This window comes from Equus caballus, chromosome 26, assembly GCF_041296265.1.
Source record: "Equus caballus isolate H_3958 breed thoroughbred chromosome 26, TB-T2T, whole genome shotgun sequence".
Taxonomy (NCBI): Eukaryota; Metazoa; Chordata; class Mammalia; order Perissodactyla; family Equidae; genus Equus; species Equus caballus.
The window spans coordinates 47,852,193-47,874,376 of NC_091709.1; the positions used below are offsets into that span (position 1 = coordinate 47,852,193).

At 44.7% G+C, this 22,184-nt stretch overlaps 1 protein-coding gene across 49 annotated transcripts in view; it reads left to right on the top strand.

Moving 5' to 3' along the window:
- Window positions 1-22,184, top strand: part of PCBP3 (poly(rC) binding protein 3) — a 281,196-nt gene that overhangs the window by 121,659 nt on the left and 137,353 nt on the right. For 10 of the 49 annotated variants that reach the window (XR_011433039.1, XM_070252611.1, XM_070252622.1 and 7 more), the window contains one exon: window positions 17,814-17,896. The exons of the other annotated variants lie outside the window; for them this stretch is intronic. The gene's annotated coding sequence lies outside the window, so the exon portion shown is untranslated. The remainder of the gene's footprint in view (window positions 1-17,813; window positions 17,897-22,184) is intronic. 49 annotated transcript variants of the gene reach the window in all.

Here is a 22,184-nt window from a genome sequence, read left to right on the forward strand (position 1 = left end):
TGTCACGCAGTGTCCCTTTCTCCCCACTGAATTCTTTACAAGTGTATTACTAAGTATAGTCCACTCTTAGAGGAGGGGAATTATTCTCCAGCTTTTTATGGGAAGAGTATCATGGAATCTGCGGACATAATTGAAACTACCTCACTCTCATTGATGAATTCCTCCAGTATTCTCAGGCTCTGAAGTGAGGAAGTGGCCCTGTAGGTCCGTCCGTCTCCACGTTGCCCTCGTAGATCAGACCAGTCACAAACCTTCATGGTGTCCACATAACTCTGGGCTTTTCCGTGTCTTATAATTTTTGTGGTTATTTTCATCATCTTTTGTTATAGGCTTTTGTCCAGGTAATTTAACTTAAAAAACAGTATATATCTAACTTCTGTAGTGCTTGCTCTCCTGCTTGTTATTGAGCTTCACACACATTTCTTAGAAGCTTCCACATTAGGTCACTCTTGGGCAGACAGTGCTGCAGCAGGCTCTAAATCTGCCCTCCCGCTACCTGACCACTTAGCTAGCAAAACAATACACATGGTGAGGACCTTTCTATTATTCAGGGCATAGTTTGCAGAGCTGAGGTTTTGCAGTTCCTGTCAGCGAGTGAAATCACATTTCCCTATTTCTGGCTTAGATGACATATTGGATGATAATTTATTTATTCAACATTCATTCAGCCCTCACTGTGCTCAGACCACGGACCAGGGCTTGTGCGAGGCACTGGGCACCAGGTTTCCTAACAGGGCTCCTTACCTGCAGACGCTCAGGATTAGTGGAGAAAACAGGCACTTCAGTGCTTGCGCTGTAATGACCGTGATGTTTGCGGGTGAGCCGCCAGAGAGGGCAGTCTGGACATGGATTTTGTTACTGTTTTCCTCTTGTTTTTGCTCTTCTTTCCTTTCTTCCTCCAAATTCTCACTGCATCGAGTATTCGAAAGACAAATAGGTAGAGGGCGGCAGAATTAACTGCAGAGAATCTGCTTGGCTGAATTCCTGTCAGGGAAGAGGAGTAGAAGGGAGAAGGGCGTTCCCAGATGCAAAGGTGTGACTGAGGTCGGGCCTCAGTGGTCTTCGTGATGTGAGAGCAGAGGGCTGTGGGAGGGCCTCCTGTTCACCACCTGCACACTGGCCCACCTGCACACCTTCCTGCGGTGGCACTTCTGACCGTGGAAACCTCATCAGTCTGCTAGCCTGTGGGGCATGTGATTTGCTCTACACGTGCTGCTGTGGGCACCTAGCTGTTTGCATGGGACACTTCTATCAAACACAGTCACCTTTTATTCTCCTGCATGGCTTCTCAGAGGACATGCACCCTCTTCTCTCCTGTCTATCATGCTCCTGGAAGCCTGAGTTTGATCACTATGAACTTTGGTCACACTTTGCTCAGGATTTGCTCACTAATAGTTAGGCTTGATTTTTGTCTGCATCAACCAACCAACCAGTTTAGCTTCTAATCATCTAATGTGTCTAATGCTCTGGATTATTGAAATATCTGCGGAAAAATAGCTTTATGGAACTAGTTCGTAAGCCTCCTCCCTTTTTTTTCTTATTGAAGTAATTGTTTCTGCTCTACAGAGTTTCACAAATATGGTTATGCTATAGCAAAACCAGCTGCTGTCTACTAGTTACTGCTGTATGTGGGGTACGGGTTTTTCCTACCCTGTTTCTGACCATTTGAGTTCATCTTGCTGCCCTCATGAAGCCCCTCTCAGAAACCCAGCTGTAGGGGAGGCAGGGTGCTCACGGAGCACCTTCTACTGGACATGGATGTGCCCCGGCTGATGAGGAGCCCTCAGATAGTTTTCTGGCAGGGAGCAGGCAGATGTGGTTAGGAGTACATGTGGGCAACATGGAGTCAGCCACCTCAAGGGTGTTCTCGTGCTTTTAATTTAAACACAGTCATAGAACTTAAAAGTGAGCTTTAAAATGTTCGTTTCTGTTTGCCACGTTCTGGCGAGCGAGAGAGTGGTGTCATCGTTCTGTGTTTGTTAAGTGATAATTAGAGTGTGGAGACAGATGTGAGCTGCCTGGGAGCTGGATGGGGCTGTGTCAGAGATGCTGTGCTCTGGGAAGGCAGGATGTGGGGGGAGTTTGGCCTCATTGACTGTGACAGGGGTCCCAGAGGCTTGGAGCTGCGCGGGAGGGGTCGCTGTGGAAGCCCAGGGCAGCTGGGCAGGGTGTCCACTCTCTGCTCTCCGTGGACGTGGCCTGGCTTGCCTGGAGCACCTCCTCCACATATGTGGCGCGTGCCTGAGGACCTTCGAGGAGAGCCTGGTCCAGGGACCTGCAGGGACATGGGCATAGCAGGCCCAGTGCTGACCTGTCCCGGAAGCTCCCCAAGGGAGCCAAGGACTTGGGCAGGTTAGGGCCTTCCTCCTGCTTCTTGTCCTGCCTTGCTGCTTTAGAAAGGCCTCAGGGGTCCTTTCCCGGGGAGACTTGGTCTGCAGGGCAGCAGCCTTTCTTGCCTGGGTTTTGGGGAAAAGCTGGAGGTGCCTGTGCCCTCTCTATAGGCGTTTCTCCTGTACCGACTCACGCTGAGCTCACTGTGGCCAGGGTCAGGTCTGTGTCAGTGAGTGGGGAGTGGTTTGAATGGGCCCCTGCACCAACCACATGTGACTGCCAACAACTTTCTTAGTCTCTCCAAGCCACTAGTTGGCCGGTCGGTTAGTGGGTTGGTTATTGCCCACCCCTGGGGCTGTGGGGAGTGATCAGGCAGTGCAGGCAGATGCCTGGCTCAGAACCTGGCCCACAAATTGCCTTCAGTGCTGGTCCTTCCCTTTGGGGCCCAGGGCCACTGTCATCACAGGAACAACTCCCAAATAGAATATGTGAGTCTCTCCTGAGCCCTCTTAGGGCCTGGCTTGCTTCAAGGAGAGCCACCCCATGCATAGCACGTGGGGCGCATGGGGTGGCTCTCCCCTCCTGGAAGTGTTCTGGTGCTCTGTGCGCCCGCCTTTGTGCCCTGTGTCACGGGCCTGGCCTAGGTCTTGGTGTTCCGCCCAGGTTGTTGGTTGAGATGAATGCTGAGCATATCCAGGGCACTGCTGACTAGGTGAATGGAGCTATTATTAGTTCCTGTCTAGTTAGTGGTTAACCTTGGGCCAATTCCCTCAGTTTGAATGCCAGCTTCCCCACGTGTTTCCTGGGTGACCTTGACCCATGGGCATCCTCCCAGTGCCCGGTGTTCTTGTCTGGGAGAGGGCGACATGACAGTGACTCCCGCAGGGGCTGGTGCTTGGATTCAGGGAGCAGCTACTTGTACAGCCAGAGCAACCTCTTGTCATCTTGTAGGATTCCTTTTTAAAGAAAAATTAAGGGAAACATTTAATGTGCAAATTTTATGTGCATTTAGTGAGTTGATGAGCGTTAGAGATTTAGACAAGTTTCCAGATGCCAACAGGAAATAAGTGTGTGTGCTTGGTATCATGTATATGAAATCAGACAGGAGTGTGTATGGAGATCCATGTGTGTCCCTCGCATGCACACACATGCACACGCACACACACACTTCTAACACATGCCCCCAGCCCTGATCCAGAATGGCCGTTGCCTTGGAGAGTCTCTGTCACTTCTGGGAACAGCCTGAGCCCTAATCTTTTTGGTGGAGCCATCTTAATTATTTCTCTATTTTTAAGGCTAAGTCTGACCTCAACTTAGTTTGCCTGGGTCTGAGATGCCTCATGGCGCTGGGTCCACCCCTTGGGTGCCCAGCACTGGGTCCACCCTCAGAGTGGAGCTATTGAGTTGGAGGTGGCGGCTCTTTGAGGGCAGTGGGAGGTGGGGTGCCTGCTCCAGGTGGACAGAGCAGTGTGAGATGATGCCCTTGTGGGCTAGGCAACTGCACACTGTGGTGACCACCTAGGCTTGCTAGGTCCCGTTGGGGGTGGGGTGCGGAGCCAGAAGCCAGGAGACCCTTCCAGAGCCACAGCCGCATCCCCAGGACAGGGCAACCCTTTGGCTGGTGTAAAGCAGGGAACAATGTGACCAGATTTTTTGTTTTAGAAAAATTATGTTCCTGAAGTTGATAGAAACAACAGCTTGAAATAAGAGGACAGCACAAATAAGTAGGGGAAAATGCTCAGGTGAAAACCAAGTCAACCCTCAAGAGCTGTCGCTGTGCTGTCCCAGCGAGAGGGCGGCCTGGCCCATCAGACCTTGGAGGCTCCGATGAGCTGCTGGGCCTGGTGAGGGCTTCATGACATAGCTCTTTGGTTACTGAGCTGTCACAGGGCTCCCGTGTCTGTGCTGGTCAGTGGAGGGACTTGCTCAATTCTGGCCCAGGCACAGCTTCAGCCTTGCATTCTGGGGACTTCCATGGGGACCACTGACTTTCGCCAAAGTAACTGGGGATGATGCTTAACAGAGAAAATAAACTAGTCATTCATTCTGAATAAGACTTGGTGATTCTTTTCCTTCATATCACTGAGAATGAGAAAGGCTCAGATTATGTTCAGTCTAATAACTGTGCTGAAGAATAATGTTCCAACTGAATGCTTTCAGAAAGCCTCATGGAGACTTGGGTGAAGGGTAAGCATGCTAGCAGTAGTGGTGAATAATGTTGGATGTAGGTTATTATGCTTTTTAAATTAGGAAATGCCACGGGCACCCTTAAGATGGCTCACCCCCATGTTTTCATCTCTTCAGAACACTGACACGGCGGTCCAGGCGGCACTGCTGTAGTTTTATAGCCGAGGCTGAGGAGGGTGGTGCAGTAAGAACCTCTAGTGCGCCCTGTGAAGCACTGCTGTGCAGGCAGCCCTCTGGAGTCTTAATGATGCACTTGATTTGTTCATGCTTCTCACTGTGGAACCAATTTTCTCCTCCTCCTCAGAAACCATGTGCTGTGGACTGAAGTGTGTCTCCCCAGTTTCACATGTTGAAGCCCTACCCTTCCGTGTACTGAATCTGGAGATAGGGCCTTTAAAGAAATAATTAAGGTTAAATGAGGTCCTGAGGGTGATCCCTAATCCGACAGGACTGTGGCCTTATAAGAAGAGCAAGAGACACCAGAGCGCTCTCTCTCCTCATTTGAGGGCACAGCAAGAAAGTGGCTGTCTGCAAACCAGGAAGGGAGCTCTCACCTACTGAGAATCTACTGAGCTGGCACCCTGATCTTGGACTTCCAGCCTCCAGAACCATGAGGAATAAGTGTCTGTTGTTCATGCCGCCCAGTCTGTGGTATTTTGTTAAGGCAGCCTGAGCTGACCAAGACACCATGTGTTATGTACATAATGGCTACATTTATGGGAGAGCAACATGCAGCTGAGTGCAGTCCCAGCAGATATAAACAGCTATTGTCATTGAAAAGGTGTGATGGGGGCAGCTGACTTCTTTCCGCCTGAAGGTTGCCTGGGTACTGCCCAACCTGAGAGCATCTCCTTGCCCCTGCAGGCCTCAGGGGCTCATGGAGTTGTGGATTATTTAGTGCTGATTCTTTTGCTTTTTTAAACCAAATGGGAAGGCCAACACATAATTAGCATGAACAACAAACACAAGAGCAAGAAAAGTATTACTATCATGTGTCAGGCACTGTTTAGAGAGAAAAAAAATATGTATATACACTCACGTCCCTCCATGTCATCTGTCTACATACACACACACATGTTGACATGTATGTATATGTATATACCCTCACCTCCCTCCCTGTCATCTGTCTACACACACACACATTGACATATATATGCATGTGTATATACACTCATCTCCCTCCCTCCCTCCCTCCGTCTCTATCATCTGTCCACACACACATACACGTTGACATATACTTACTTTTGATCCTAACAGCAACTCTGAGGTGGTCACTTTTTTCCTTTTCTTTGTTAAGGCTTAATTCATATAACCTAAAATTAACCATTTTGAAATGTACAGTGGCATTGATTATTTCGCAGTGTCATACAGCTACCATGTCTATGTAGTTCCAAAAACTTTTCATTACTCCAAAATAAAACCCTTTACCTGTTAAGCAGTAACTCCCCACTCTGCCTCCAGCCCCTGGCTACCAGTCTGCATTCTGCCTCCAGATTTGCCTGTTCTAGACATTGCATATGAAGGAATCATACGTGCTATGGCCTTTTGGCTCTTGCTTCTTTCACTTAGCGTGTTTTGGGGGCTTTCCCATATTGTTGCATGTATCAGAATTTCATTCCTTTTTAGGATTGTGTGGATAGGCCACAATGTGTTTATCCATTCACCTGTTGAAGGACATTAGGGTTTCTTCTACCTTTCGGCATTGTGGCTAGTGCTGCCACGAATGTCCTTGTACAAGTTTTTGTTTGAACACCTGTTTCCACTTCTTCTGGATATATCCCCAGGAGCGGAATTGCTGGGTCATGTGGTAATTAAATGTTTAACTTACTGAGGAACTGCCAGACTTTTCCACAGCAACTGCACCATTTTCCGTTCCCAAGGTGGCACTCTTTTAGCCCCATTTTAATAAGTGAAGGGCCTAGTGAGTGGGGAGCTGGAGGATGTGCTCAGGATAAGACAGCCCTCTGCTGACAGAGGCAGGTCACTGTTGACCTGTTGGGAGGTCTTTGCTAGGCCCCTGCAGCTGCCCTGGCATGTGTGTCGGTCCCTGGCTGGGCACCCTGCAGGCTGGAGCAGTGAGATGGGCCATTGACAGGGGCTCAGAGAGGAGGGGTGTCTGTGTCTTTTCAGGCACAGGCAGAGGGGAGGGCCATCTGAGGCACGAGCAATGTGAGCAAGAGCTTGGGGTCTCAGGGGTTGAAATGAGCTCTCTGGGTTTTGATTTTCATTCAGTTGTTTGATAAGGTGCCGTCATTTTTAGTCCCTGCTGCTACCTGGTTGGCCAGACCCACAACCAGTGTCCTTGCTTGCCAAGAAGTGCCAGGTTCTGTCTGCTCCCTGACATTCATCCTGGTGGAATTGTCTTCTCACCTCTTTAAGGGGGAGACCCCTGGGCCATGGGCTTACCCTCTGTGTGTGGTCTGCCATGGCCCTGGCAGAGGCCGAGCTCTGCCATGAGCGATGCTTGACCAGCCTTCGTTGTCGCTCCCCTCAGAGCCACCCTCATATTCCACAGCAAAGAAAACGCTTCAACAAGATGAAGATTTCTGCCACTGGAGACTCTCACTTTTAGAATATTGGGTTACTTGACTTTGCTTTCGCTTACAGTGAATTGCTGAAGGCATTTCAATTATACAGTGAAAATCATTAGCAGAATTCTTGTTACTTAGCATCAGACTGTGGGATATAATCATGATTTTTTATGGGTGGCAAAGCAGATACATTTGAAGGGAGATTTATTCAGATTTTCCAGTATATCATTATCACATTCTTGTGTGATAGTTTCCTGGTAATTCAACTTGATTTAGTATAATACATCAGCACGACTTTTCTTTATAACTTGTGGAGACCTAAATTTGTTTAGCAAAGAAAACGTTGAAGACTGCTCAGAACACTCCTGTTTATGGGCGCATTGCATGAGAGGCTGGTAGTTTTACCTCCTGGAAACTTTCATTGCATTGCCTGGTGGCGAGGAGCAGGCAGAAGTGCACTGGAAGGACCTGGGCCACCCTGGCACCTCTCGCTGTCAGGTACATGGTCTGCTGTCGCCCCTCTATGCCTTGGCCTCCTCATCCACAGGGGGCCACCACTGCCGCTCCATCTGAGCCAGGGCATCAGAACACCAATGCCCCATTGTGCAAACACCAGTGCCCCATTATGTGTGAGCACAGATCTGCAAGAGGCAGCATGCACAGCCTGTTCCAGAAGACAGTGCCTCTGCCTCTCAAGTTCAGGGGAATTGTTAGTAGTAACAGCGTTCTAGGCTTTTCTTGACGTCCTGCAGGCCCAGCCACGTGACTGACAGGCACAGTCTGCCTCCCTCCGTCATTTGTCTCCCACTTTCTCCTTGTGGTCACTCACTTGCTATGGCCCTGCTGAGTTCCAGGGCCCACAAGGTGCTGGGGGCACAGGGACTGGTGGGTGCCTTTCCCACAGTGCTTGCCTGCATTATTCTGTGATTTGACTCAAGTGGAAGTGTGTTTCCACCATTGAGAGATTGTTGTCAGACCTATTCCTCAGGGTGGGAGCTGGCCCTCCCAGACCTATCCCTGGAGTTCAGGTGACAGTGGAGGTGTGGGTGTGCATGTGTTGGTGATGAACTGCTGGGTTGGACCTGTTGAGGGCACTGCTCGCTGTGTGAAGGGCTGGTTCTGAGTCCTCCGGGGTGTGCTGGTCTGTTTGCGTTGGTGAGTCTAATCCTTGTACCCACCTACCGAGGCAGCTGTTGCATTCCCTTCAACTGAGGGAACTGGCATTTGGATGATTCTGGTAACTTCTCTAAAATGCTAGAAAATACTAGCACCCAAGTGGAATATATGTCAGCCTGGCTCTGCTTCAGCCTGGTCAAAAGTTCTCCTTCAGGTTCTAAAGGGTCCTTTTTCTTCACACTTTGACTAGACTTTGCTTTGTCTAAAGCAATTTTAAATTCTATTATAACTTTGTTTCTTGATATTCTTATTTCCCTTTCCTTTTAGACTGCCATCCTACAGTTTTTTAATCTCTTGTTTCATAAGTTTTTGTTTTCTTTCTATCTCTGAAAGCACATGTCAGGCTGCTGACTAAAATCACTCATGTTTCTTTTTGTACATATTTCTGAACACATGTTCTTCTACCTCCTGCTGTGTTTTCTTTCTGTGGCAGGATTTTTTTTTATGGCTTCTGTGTTTCTTTCTGTTTGCTCCTCCCTGAAGGAGAAGACAGTCCTGTATTATCTGTGCCCCAAGGTGTGTGGACATATTCTGTGAGGCCCCTTCTCTCTCGCCTGGGTCCTCTCTGGGTCCTTGGACTTTGAGCTGGGTGACTGTTCATTAGGCTGAGTCTCACGTCACTGCTTTGGGAACCAGCAGCCCATAGAATGTTGAGAGGAGACTTCATGGCCTATGATTCCTATGTGGCACCCCATTTGGCTGGGACCAGTGTCTCCCTGCCCTCTGTCTCCATGGCACACTGCCTTTCTGGAAGGACTTCACAGGGTCCTCAAGACTCCTAGCCATCCATTGCCATCACATGAGAGCTTGCAGAAAGGCCACATTTGTGGCTGTGAGTGGTTTATTTCCTTATTTCTTTGCTGGACTCACTGGAAATTTGGGAGATGGAGAGTAAAATGCGTGTGCTTGGGCCACAGCCTTCCTTCACCAGCCCTCATGTCCTGGCTCAAAGTGCTTGCTCTTCCCTCTTGCTCAGCTAGGGGTCTATCACTGTCCATTGACAGAATTGCCCCTTCTTCATGACATTACTGCTCTTGTTGCCTTGAACCAGGCTTTGGATTTTGTAACATTAAGCCTTTCCCATGTTCATGTCCAATAGATGATATATTTTGAGGCCATGATGATGGGCTAACTAATATTCCACACAAGGTCCCATAGGTAACCTGTTCAGTGAATTCACTAAAATTTTATTTGAAGCACATGGTGAGTATTCAATAAAGACTTAGAGATCTTGGTCGACTGTAACTTAATTAGCAGTGTCATGTGGTGGGTGGCTAAAAAGTAAATGTCTGTTTTGAGAACTTTCTGAGCAGCATATTGTCCCAAATAAGGTGGGGAGGGGGGGCAAGTGTCACTGGAAGAGTGGCCATACCACAACCATTATTAGCACAGCATGCACACAGCGTAGTCAGGCTCAGAGCAAATTTGTTTTGAAATGAATGAAAATGAAAGCACGACATATCAAAATATTTGGGATGCAGCTAAAGCAACATGTAAAGGAAAACTTATAGCACTAAATACCAATAAGTAAAGAAGAAATGTCTCAAATTAGTGACTTTGGCTTCCACCTTAAGGACAGAAAAAGAAGATTAAATTTAAGTAAGCAGAATAAGGGAAATAGTTGCAATCAAAACAGAATTCAATGAAATATAAACTAGAGGTAACAGTAGAGAAAATCAGTGAAAGCAAATGGTGGTTCTTGGAGAAAATCAGTAAAATTGATAAACCTCTAGCCAGACATAGGAAAAAATGGATATGTCATGGTCAACCCTATGCCAATGTGTTCAATAACCTAGATGCAATGTGCACATTTTTTTGAAAGAAAGTACCAAAGCTAACACAAGTAGAGATCGATTACCCTAATAGTCCTGTATATATTTTAAAATTGAATTTGCGCTGAAAACCTCCTCCTCCTCTTCCCCAAGAAAAGCCTCCAGGCCCAAATGGCTTTAGTAGTGAATTTTATCAAATATTTAAAGAAGAAATAATGCCAATTCTATATAAACTCTTCTAGAAAATTGAAAAGGAGGGGATACTTCTTAAGTCATTCTGAGTCCAGCATTACCCTAATAATAAAACCAGGCAAAGACATTAGAAGAAAAGGAAACCATAGACAAATATTCCTCATGAACGTACGTGAAAGCTTAACAAAGTTTTAGCAAATTGAATACAAAGTATAGAAAAAGTAATTGGGGTTTATCCTAGGAATGCAAAGTATCTTTTACATTCTAAAATTAATCAATATAATTCACCATATTAACAGACTAAAAACAAAAAACAATACCATTGCAGTATATGCAGCCAAAGCATTTGACGAATTTTAGCATCCATTCTGGGTAAAACCTTTCGGGAAACTAGTAATAGATGAAAGCTTCTGAGATGAATGGCATCTATGGCAAACCCACAGCTAACATCATATTAATGTTGAAAGACTGAATGCTTTCCCCCTACCTTCAGGAATAAGGCAAGGAAACATGCTCTTGCCTCTTCTATTAAATATTTTCCAGAAGGTTCTAGCAAGTTCATTAAGAAACAAAAGGCATTGAAATTGGAAAGGAAGAAGTAAAAACTGTCTTTATTCTAAGTCAACATTTTGTCTATGTAGAATGTCCTACAGAATCAAAAGAAGGCTGCCGGAATAAATGAGTTTAGCAAGGTTATAGGATGCAAGATACAAAAATCAATTGTATTTCTCTATACTAGCAACAAATAATTAGAAATTGAAAAAAATGTTTTCAATAACAAAACATTGCCAGGAGGAATTATTGAAGACGTAAGTAAGTGGAGAGATTATACCATGCTCATGGTTCAGAAGACTCAATATTGTTAAGATGTTAATTCTCCTCAAATTGGTCTATGGATTCAGTGGGCTCCCAATCAGAATTCTAGCAAGGTTTTTTTGGTAGAAACTTGACAGCTAACACTACTTGATTTCATGACTTATTATAAGCTGTGGTAATCAAGACAGTGCAATACTGGTGTTAAGACAGACAAGTAGATCTGTGGATCAGAATAGAGTCCAGAAATAGACTTACACATATATAGAAAATTAGTTTTGAACAACAGTGCTAAGGCAATTTAGCCAAAAAGGGATAGTCTTGTAAAAAAATGATGCTGGAGTAATTGTACATTCAGATGCAGATAAAGAAGAAAATACGACCTTTGATCCATATCTCCCATCATATATAAAATTAGCTTAAAGTAGATCAGAAATCTAAATATAAAACACAAAACCATAAAACATTGAGAAGAAAGCATAAGACATTCTTTGTGACTTTGCATTAGGCAAAGTTTTCTTAGTTATGACATTAAAAGCATTATCCATAAAAGAAACAAATTTATAAATTGGACTTCATTAAATTAAAAAATTTCAAAATTTTCTACTCTCCAAAAGTCATTGTTAAGAGAATGGAAAGACAAGCCACAGACTGAGAGAAAAACATTTGCAAATCTAATGTGTCTGGAATGTATAAGGAACTCTTAAAATGCAATGCTAAGGTAACCAGCAACATAATTAAAAATGACCAAAAGATTCATTTATTTATTTTTTTTAAAGATTGACACCTGAGCTAACATCTGTTTCCAATCTTCCTTTTTATTTTCCTTCTTCTCCCCGAAGCCCCCCAGTACATAGTTGTATATTCTAGTTGTAGGTCCTTCTGGGTCTGCTATGTGGGGAGCTGCCTCATCATGGCCTGATGAGTGGTGCTAGGTCCGTGCCCGGATCTGAACTGGTAAAACACCGGGCAGCTGAAGCAGAATGTGCGAACTTAACTGCTCAGCCATGGGACCAGCTCCTGACCAAAAAATTTGAACATCCACTTCACCAAAGAAAATATGTGGATGGCAAATGAGTACATGAATAGATACTCAGCATCATTGTTCATTAGGGAAATGCACATTAAATTCATAGTGAGATACCAATTGGTATAGCCCATCATGCCAAGGATGGAGACCATTTCGTACTGCTTGTGGGAATGTAAAAACGTATGATTACTTTGGAAAACATTTTGGCAATTAAACCAAAAAGCTAATTAAATACACACCCACCAGCCATCCCACTCTTAAGTGTTTACCCAAGAGTAAAGAAAGCATATGTCCATACAAAGCTTTGAACAGAAATGTTTGCAGCAATTTGTTTTTAATAGCTAAAATACTGGAAACATCCCAAATGTCTATCCATAAATGAATGAGTACACAAATTGTGGTATATGATACACACAATGACACTGGGGATTCTCAAAACAATTATGCTGAGTAAAAGTAGCCAGACCAAAAAGTATGTGTACTGTATGATTTCATTTATATAAACTTCTAGAGAAAACAAATTCTGTAGTGTCAGAAAGCAAGTTAGTGGTTGCTTGAGGTCAGGGAGTTGGTGCAGAGGAGAGAGAGGAAGGGATGACAGATGACCACAGGAAACATTTGGGGTGTGTCTATTCATTATCTTGATTGTGGTGATGGTTTCATGGACATGTATGTATGATAAAACATTTCAATGTGTACACTTAAAATATGTACATTTTATTATATGTCAGTTATAGCTCAAAGCTGGGGTTTTTTTTTTTTTTTTTTGACAAAAAGATAGCAGCACTCCTTTTTGGAGCAAGATCCAGGGGCTAAATTATTTTCAACCAAAATGTCCAGTATCTAGTGAAAAATTTTGAAGCATGCTGAAAACAGGACCAATGAGTGAAAAATAAGAGATAAAACGGATGAGAAATAGACCCACAGGTGACTTATATAATCACACTACCAGATAAGAACTGTAAAATAACTAAGATTAATATGTTTTTAAAAATAGAGAAAAGATGTAAAAATATATGAAAAAATGGAGGTTTCAAGTGAAATCGTAATCTATAAAAAGAATCATATCTACATTCTAGAATTGAAGAATATAGGATTTGGAATGAATATTTCACTGGATCAGAAGACTGGACACAACAGAAAACAGGTGTAGTGAATTGGGCAGCAATTCATTGCAGTGTATCCACACTGAAGCACAAGAGAACAGAGAACAGGATAATACACAATAGAGTGTAAGAGACCCGTGGGGCAGAGCCTAAAGGTCTAATGTAACACAATGAGTGCCCCAGGCAGAGGATTCAGAAAAATATTTGAAGAGATAAAGGCCATGGATTTTTCCAAGGCATTGAAAGATATCCATGCTAGGTTCATGAAACAGCCTACTCTGAAATGAATAAATAAAAAATCAAGCCAACGAATAAGCAAAACAAACTAGTTGAATCGAGGCATGTCATGGTTTGACTGGAAAAATGGAGACAAAGAAAATCTTAAAAGCAACCAGATTAAAGATGGCCCATTGCTCTCACAGGAGCCACAGTCTGCATCTGGCCCATGTCTCAAGGTCCCTGTGTGCACATGCTTCGCTGTGGCATGCATCTCTGAGTGAAATTGCTGCACCATCGCTGATGCACGTCTTCTGCTTTGCTAGCTGATGCCATTCTGTTTTTCTCATATAGTTTCTATTCATACCAGCAAAACACAGACTTACCTCATGTAATGACTGTTCAGGCAACCACTTTTCTCCTTAATTTCTCTTCAAAATTACACCAAATTTTAGAGAGCAACTTCTTTTTTTCCCCCTCCGTACAATGCCCTGTTTACCCAAATACAAATAAACTATATGGAGTGATATTGTAGCATTATGGTTTCAAAATAGGGACACTCACCAATTTCTTGATATAACCTTTTCCACCAGAAAATATGGAACAAGTGTCTCTGTGTACAATATTTGAGTGAACACCCAGCAGTTTGCGTGGGTACATCTTGTGTGAGAGACCACATAGGTAGCATCTCCTGTCACACTGTGTTGTGTTCTGTTGTGAGTCTATTTCCGTGTGTCGCAAAGTCTCCTCATGCCTAGCCATCATTTTGTCCTAGTGGTGTCTTGCTGTGCTGTAACTCTGTTTGTAAATGCCCTCGGAGTGCAAAATAGCCATGAGCCTTAAAAAGGTTTATATATTGCTGAAGGAAATGGTGCAGAAATAAGATTGTATTTTCCAAAGAGTGACCTCTTGCATTGTTCTCCTCCAAGCAGCACCCTTGGCAAGTCCCGTCCCCCTCCTCTGGCACATACTGTTAGCCTTCCTTTTATCTTATTTTGTGCAAGTGCAAACTGTACTTATTTGCTTGTGAATTATTTTTTACTTTTGTTTTTTCACTGTCCAATTGATATACTTTTCTGAAAATTGTTTGGTTATCTTTGGTTGGGATTGAGCACATCATAATTTTTCCATTACAATTAGTGGATACATGTTTTTCCTGTCTAATAGAAGGTTTTTTAGAACAAAATAATAGCCTAAGTGACTGGAACGTGTGTAAGGGTTCCCATTACTCCTTGTTTTTGCCAGCACTTGGCAAGGTATTGCCAGAGTGTTATATTTTAGGAAGTCTAGGGGGTGTGTATTTACATCTGTCTTTGGTTTTAATTTTCCTATCTTTAATTACTAATGAGATTGAGTATCTTTTCATGTGCTTGTTGACCATTTGGATCTCTTCTTTTGTGAAGTGCTTTTCTCAATTTATGTCTATGTAATTTGTAAGGGAGAGCCACCAGGCTGGCCTCAGATGTTTCTACAGCAATTTTCATGCTAGACAGAAGTGTAACGAAGTATACAAAATCTTTAGGAAAAAAAATTTTCTCAATAATACATTTTTAAACATGTGAGGACTTAGGGAAAAGTGGTGTTCCTATGCCCTTGCTGAAAGAGCCCCATGAAGATGGAACCAGACTCTAGACAAAGCAATGGAGTAAGGGGGTGAAAGGTCAGAGAACGACTGGTGGGGGACCCAAATGCACAGTGTACAGGGAGGTGTCAAGAACAGTGACCTCACAAGGTAGCAGCAGTGGTATACATAATAGTGATGGAGGAGGCCTGTGAGGGTGTGAGTGAGCAGAGAGGGCCGGGGTGCAATCTGTACACTTCATGCTCTTTCAGGCCAGTCAGTCAATGCATAGGGATTTACGAACATCATTCAGAGATTATCAGTCAGAGAACCGTGAATAGCTAGATAAGGACTCACACTGGGTAGTGGGGGAGGGTGTAAATATGGTAATACCCACACTATCCTTGGTGAGTCATCAATTCTTCTGCTTAATGGACAAAGGCCACTAGCAGGCCTTTCACACACACAGGAAGTAAAGATATTCAGTAAACATAAAAAAGAGCTCAGCCTCACTAAAGATGTTTACAGTTTTAAAGTCTTAAACAATTAAACTGATGAGGTAACATATTTCACCTCTCCATTTGTCAAAGATCAAAATGTTTGAGAGTTAATCTTATATGTACTGGCTGGAGAAATATCGCTCATGAATTTGATGGGGATATAATTTGCAGAGACCTGTATGGAAAACATTTTGTTTACTTCTCTGAAATTAAAAATGTCCGGTATTTCACTTCTCATGTGAGGTACCTCTGAATGTGCTGATTCAAAAAAATTCTAAGATGTATTGATGGTAAAGAATAACATGCCAGTTGTAGAACAAGGCATGTGCATTTTACTCCCACATGCATAGAATATTTCTGGATGGACACAGCAGTGACTGTGAGCTCAGAAATAGTAGGAGACAGCCTTATTTTTCATTGTTTCTTTACATTTTTACTCTTTATATTTAAACATCTATAGTTTAGAAGAGTTATGAAAACTACCTAAGAGCAAGAAGAGTTTTAATAGTTATTATTGTTAATAAAAAATATATATTATAATTTATATATTACATATAGTAAATATATAAAAAATTATAATAATTGTTATTAATAAAAGAATCTACATGTATTGCCAAGTTTATTCTAAACTCATGATATGTTAATATTATTTAATAATTGAGAAACCTGAAACACAAAATGAAGGACCAATCTTCCTCAACCTACAATGAGGTTTTATGTCCTGATAAACCCACTATAAAGTTGAAAATATTCTAAGTCAAAAATGCATTTAATCCACCTAACCTACTGAACATCACAGCTTAGCCTAGCCTGCCTTAGATGTGCTCAGAACACTGACATTAGCCTACAGTTGGGCGAAATCATCCAACACAAAGCTTATTTTATAATAGTGTTTAAATGTCTCATGTAACATATTGAACACTGTGCTGAAAGTGAAAAACAGAATGGTGTATCAGTTGTTTACCCTCCTGGTTGCGATTGCATGGCTGAGAGCTGCGGCTTGCTGCTGCCCAGCATCGCAAGAGAGTATCATAACACATATCACTAGCCTGGAAAAGGTCACATTTCAAAATTTCAAGTATGGTTTCTACTGAACGTGCATTGCTCTTGCACCATCATAAACTCGAAAAATCGTTAAGTAGAACCATCTTTAAGTCAGGAACTATAATTTACCCACCACTTTGGAGAGCACGGCAGAGCAGAAAAAGTTCTGGCATCATTACTGCTCTTACATAGAAGGGACACAGAATAACAGTCATTAAAGTGCTGTAAATAGCAACGTGTCCTAAGTTTACCCACACCCTCTGAAGGAATTATACCTCCTGCCCGCTCCACAAGAGCATACGGGTCCCAGAGAGGCCAGCAGCCCCTGGGGAAGGATTTGGTCAGGCCGACCTGGATCTTCCCACTAAGAATTGCTAGCCTGGGACTCTGACAACTGCCTCCCTCTCTGAGCCTCATTCCTCCTCTATAAAGATGGTGGTAATAATCCCTTCTTACTAATCTGGTAAATATGAGGTGTAGGAGAATAAATACGGAAGTGCTTGGAAATCATAAAGTGCTTAACAATTGTTAGTTTCTCCCCCTTTTAAAGATTTTCATGTTTTCATAATCCACTGCCTATTTCTGGAACATAATTCATTAAGTGTGGTTAGGATAATGACTAGATCTTGAGATTTTATCTGTTTTTTAGAAATGTTTTCCTGCCACCTGAATTCCATTGAGGAGCTTCCTGAGACCCAGGCAGCTTCGTGTCTGGGTTGAGGTTGGTGGGCACTGGGGTTACTGCACTCAGAGCCACAGGGAAGACCTCCCAGGTGGCTTAGGGCCGTCCACAGGGCGAGGCCTCCTCCTCAGTCACTTTGGTCCATTCAAGTAGACGGTGGTGCTTGGCTGGGGTCCGCAGCATGCCTGGGCACCTTGGATTCTTCTAAATATGTTGCCAGATTTTTTAAAAGGTATTTCTGCTATAACTGAGAGTGCATGCTGTTCTGACAGTAAGTTGTAAGTCAAAAGCCACACTAAACAGTTGAAGCTTTGAGATGTAGCTTAGGTCATACTGGCTTCAAGTAAAGGGTGAAGGTCTTTGAGTAGACCAGAGCAGAGGCAAGGAGGAGTAGGGGGCATCCATGGGGAAATGTCGGGGGTGCCAGCACGGGGAGTGGACAGGAGCACACAAGGGCACAATGTCTCATCAGGGAGCAGCACTGTGACCTGTGGAATCGTGTCTGATCATCACTGATGGATGCAAACCAAATTTTAGGTATACAAGGTGTTCTGTGAATCTCCAAATGTGAGAATGATAAGGCTGGGCTGAGTGGGATTTCGTGGCGTGCCGTAATATTGGGCTTGCTGAGTTCATCAGGTAACGTGACACTTTTCCCTTGCTTTTTGGTAGATGGACAGTGTCCTCACCCTCGGGGGAAGCAGGTGGGCTGGCAGGACAGGCGTCCACAGGCCGGGAGAAGGAGACACTCCCAGGTACTCTCGTTTACCCCTGCTGGTGACCTGCCTGCTCGGCCCCATCCTGTTCCAGATGATGACTCACCTGTGACCCCTGCCTTTCCTGGTCTGCTTTGCCCACCTGTGCCCTGCCTGCGCCTGACCTCAGTGCCTGTTGGTTGACCCACCTTGACCTGGATCTTGACCCTCCCTTCTCCCACCCAACTTGGGACCTGGTCCTCACTTCTGGTTGTTCCCTTTGCTTGACCACTTCTTTTGAGGTTCTTAACCCTGAATTGCACCCGGACTCCCATTAACCTCGCTTGGCTGCGAGGCATCTGTTCATTTCCTTTAATAGGGTAATTTGTAGTGAAATGAGAAAGAATGTCCTATTTCTTCAATAATGTAATCTGGAGTATATGGTGACTGTTATTCTTTATCCACACAGAATGTTAACTCTTTCACTGGCCATACGTGGTTCTCGTGAGGTTAGAAAAGTAGTAAAGGTAATGAGATGTGTCAGAATCAGAACTGATTTTAGGAATAATTCGAAATGAGTCTGGGAGAATTGAATTGCTCTCTCACATTCAACAGATTCACTCACTAAACAGATCAAACACATGCTCTGTGCCAGGTCCTGGTTCTGGGCTGGGTCAGATCCATCAGCACCATGCCAACAGACTCTGTCCCCAGAGATGGCCATCAAAGGTAGAGCACACCTAAGAAGTCCAAAGGTGATGAGCACCATGGATAAAGAAAAAGGGAGAGCAAGAGTGAGTGGGTGTGTGCATGCACATCTGTGTACATGTGTGTGCGTGCACATGTGTGTATGTGTGTGTACATGTATGTGTGTATATGTGTGGATGCTCATGCATGCATGTGCACAATTGGGAGTTATCGGTGATCAATACGGCTGTCAGGGTTGGCCTCACTCAGAAGGTGAGATTTAAGTAAAGGTCATGGGTGGAGAAGAGCATTCCAGGCAGAGAGAACAGCTAGTGTGAGGGTCTTAAGGTGTGGATGTCTGGAGAACAGCCAGGAGCCAGTGTGGCTAGAGCGGGATGCGAGGGCATGGGTGAGGGGTTGGCTTGCTGTGGCATCTAAGAGCTTTCACTCTGAGTGGGAGAGTGGGAACTGAGTGGCATTGGGTTCTTGCAGAATTGCTCTGACTTCTGGTAGAGAATGGACTCTCAGGAGACCCAGGGTGGAAGTAGGGACCAATTATGAGGCTCTCCCTGAGCCCAGGGGAGAGGTGATGCTGCAGAGGTAGTGAGAGCTGGTCAGACTTGGGATATTTAGAAGGTAGAGCCAGTGAATTCCTAACAGAGTAGAAGTGACCGTGAGGGAGGCAGGGACAACTGCAAGGTTTCAGGCTGACAAGATGGCATCATCTCCAGCTCCGGCAAGATGACGAAGGCTGGAGAGAGAGCAGATTTGGAAGTAGTTGGCCTTTGGTTGTGTTAAGGTGAGACACTTTGACATTCAGGCAACTGTTCAGGGCACAGCTGGACAGATGAGACTGGAGCCTGGGAGAGAGGACAGGCAGGAGGTGTGGACTTGTATGGATTCCATGTAGGAAACACATGCGCCATGAAGGGAGTGTCAAAGAGAGACTCAAGGACTAGGCCTGGCTGCCCCGACCTGACAGGCTGGATTCTGAGCCAGAGAGACCCAGGAGGGAGACACAGAGGCCAGAGGACAGGCATGTTGCGGGTCGAGCTGTCTGACCCTGCCAGCAGTGCTGACTCCATCCCTGCCATCCGTTGGGGAGGGAGAACTGGGATTCCTGCAGCTCATTGGCAGCATAAGCAGTTTGTGTGGACTGGTAGGGATAGAAACGAAATCGGGTGTGCACTGGAGAGAAGAGCAACAGCAAACGTAGCCGCAAGGACGGAGGGTTTGGAGATTTGCTGCAAAGAAGAAAGGAGCACTAGGGGAGACAGTGCGAAGTTTTCCATGACTGTGGGAGAAACAGTAGCTGGCTTCTGTGTTGGTGAAGTGGCCAGCAGAACTACGGGGGAAGGTGGGAGAAGGCTGGTGGGCCTGGGGTGGATAGAGGGCCTCCTCTGCTGAGGAGCAGGCTAGCCATGGGACCAGCAGTGGGTATGCTGAAACAGTGGCGTCTATCCCTGGAAGCAGAGGGTGGGAATAGGGAAGTTGAAAGACCGAGGAATTGGTATGAAATATACATTGTCTTCAAGAACTGCCAGTATTCACTTGTTTTTGACATATAATAAAAGATAATTTCGTATGGTTCAACTTAAGATTTGTGCAGGAAATTTTGGAAAGTTTGGGAGCATGACTGGACCAGGGTAGTGCATGTGATGCCTGGTATGTGTGGGCGGAAGTGGTTTGCGTTTCCCTCCAGTTAGGTGCAGCTGTCTGGGTATAGGCGTGGACTTGGCAGAGAGCTAGCTACCTTTCAACAGGCTTGTGGCTTTTGCCAAGCAAGGACAAGGAAGCAAATGAGGACAAAGGAAGCCAAGCACCAATGCAAAGAGCAGATGATGGTGACTCCTTGGGTGTGATCCGGGAAAGAGATAGATAGGAGGGAGGAGCTGAGACAGCAGAAATGGCAGGTAGCCACGGTTGACTTTCTTTTCAAATTGGTGGCAGTTGTAAATTAATCTCTATCAAAGTAGAATACAGCTAAGAAATTTTTAAAAAATACATCTACCTTTCCAAGTTAGAAAACAGTACTTGGTTTCCATGGTAACTGCCAACCATTTAACTACATGGCAAGTGTTATGTGGTGACACAGGGTAATTACAGACAACAGGGAAATTGTAGGGTAAGTCTTAAATAAACACAAAGTGACTGCGTGGTTATGTTCTGCTCCTGAAAGCAAGTATGCGGTTCATTTCCAGCCCCGTCTGCTCCCAAGCCACGCCTTGTACCCAGTCACCAGTCTGGGTACAGTGCCCACTCTTGGGCAACAGCCTCGTGTAGCTCCAGTTGCTTACGTGTGAATCCTGCTTCTCTTCTTCTCTCTGTACTGGGACCTCAGGCAAATTGTCCCCATGACCTGTGCCTCTGTGAGGCTGTCCTTCTCAGGGCCAGGCTGGAAAGCATGTGGAGGCCAGGAACAGGGCTCCAGGCTCTGGCTGTTGTGATTAATTTTATGAACTGGAACTTTAAAAAGAGTGTTTCTAGACTTTGGGTAGTTTATCAACTGGCTATGAAAAGAAAACCTAAATAGGGTTTTCTTTTTTAAAAAGACAGTACTAATCAGTACAGACATCAGTCTTCTGCAGATTGGAACAGGATGGTTACCCAAGAGCATTCATTTGCTGTCACTCTGTACCAGAATCCCCCAAAGGACAGAAATTTTAAGACAGCAGCAACAACAGAAATGCATGGTGTTCAAGGAAGCAAGGATAACTGCAGTCAGAGCATCAGACGTTCTGATTAATTATTAGGCGATAGAAACGGATAATGGTTATGGAATCAAAACATCATAGAAGACATGTGGAGAGTCCTAATGTAAATAAGAATGAGAATTTGGACACTCAGCTACAATCAGTGGACACTAGGAGTTTAAGAGGATTGACTGGCAGCCTCTGTTCAGAGGGTCAGGACAGGGAGCCCCTCCCACCCCCAGCAGTGTGTGCAGCAAGGTCAGGGATGTGTGCACCCAACTCCCACTGTGAGGGTATACTTTGGGCCAGGGCAGTCAGGCAGTATGTCCCAGCCAGCCACCAATGCCAGAGAAGGGCCAGGAGCAACTTGAGAAAACAAGTGTTGGCACGTGCCATCCAAAGAGCTCACCTTTCTCCCCTGAACACCAGAGCTAGTATCCATGGCAAGCAAGTCAAGCCTCTCCAAAGCAGAACTGTGGACATAGCCAAGAGCTGCCAGGCATTTGAGGAGAACCACAGCAGGACAAAGAAGCACCAAATGCAACAAACGAAGATACTCAAGGGAAGTTAATGGGAGGAAGAGAAGAATTCTCATAAAAAAAATTGTTCTTTTGAAAGTAACAACTGGAGATTTTGGAAAGAAAAGTTAGCCAAAATGGAACAATCAGGATGGCTTGAATTGCAGACCAGACAGAAGTTAAGAAGGAATCAGTCATTGGACAAATGAAAGAAGGATTATTCCAGAATGCAGAGCTAGAGGACCCAGAGATATTCTAGAATGCAGATCTCCAGGACCTAGAGTTGTTCCAGAATGCAGATCTCAAGGACTGACTTCCAGAATGCAGATCTCTAGGGCTGAGAGTTCCAGAATACAGATCTCAAGGACTGAGAGTTGTTCCAGAATACAGACCTCAAGGACCAAGAGTTGTACCAGAATACAGACCTCAAGGACCAAGAGTTCCAGAATG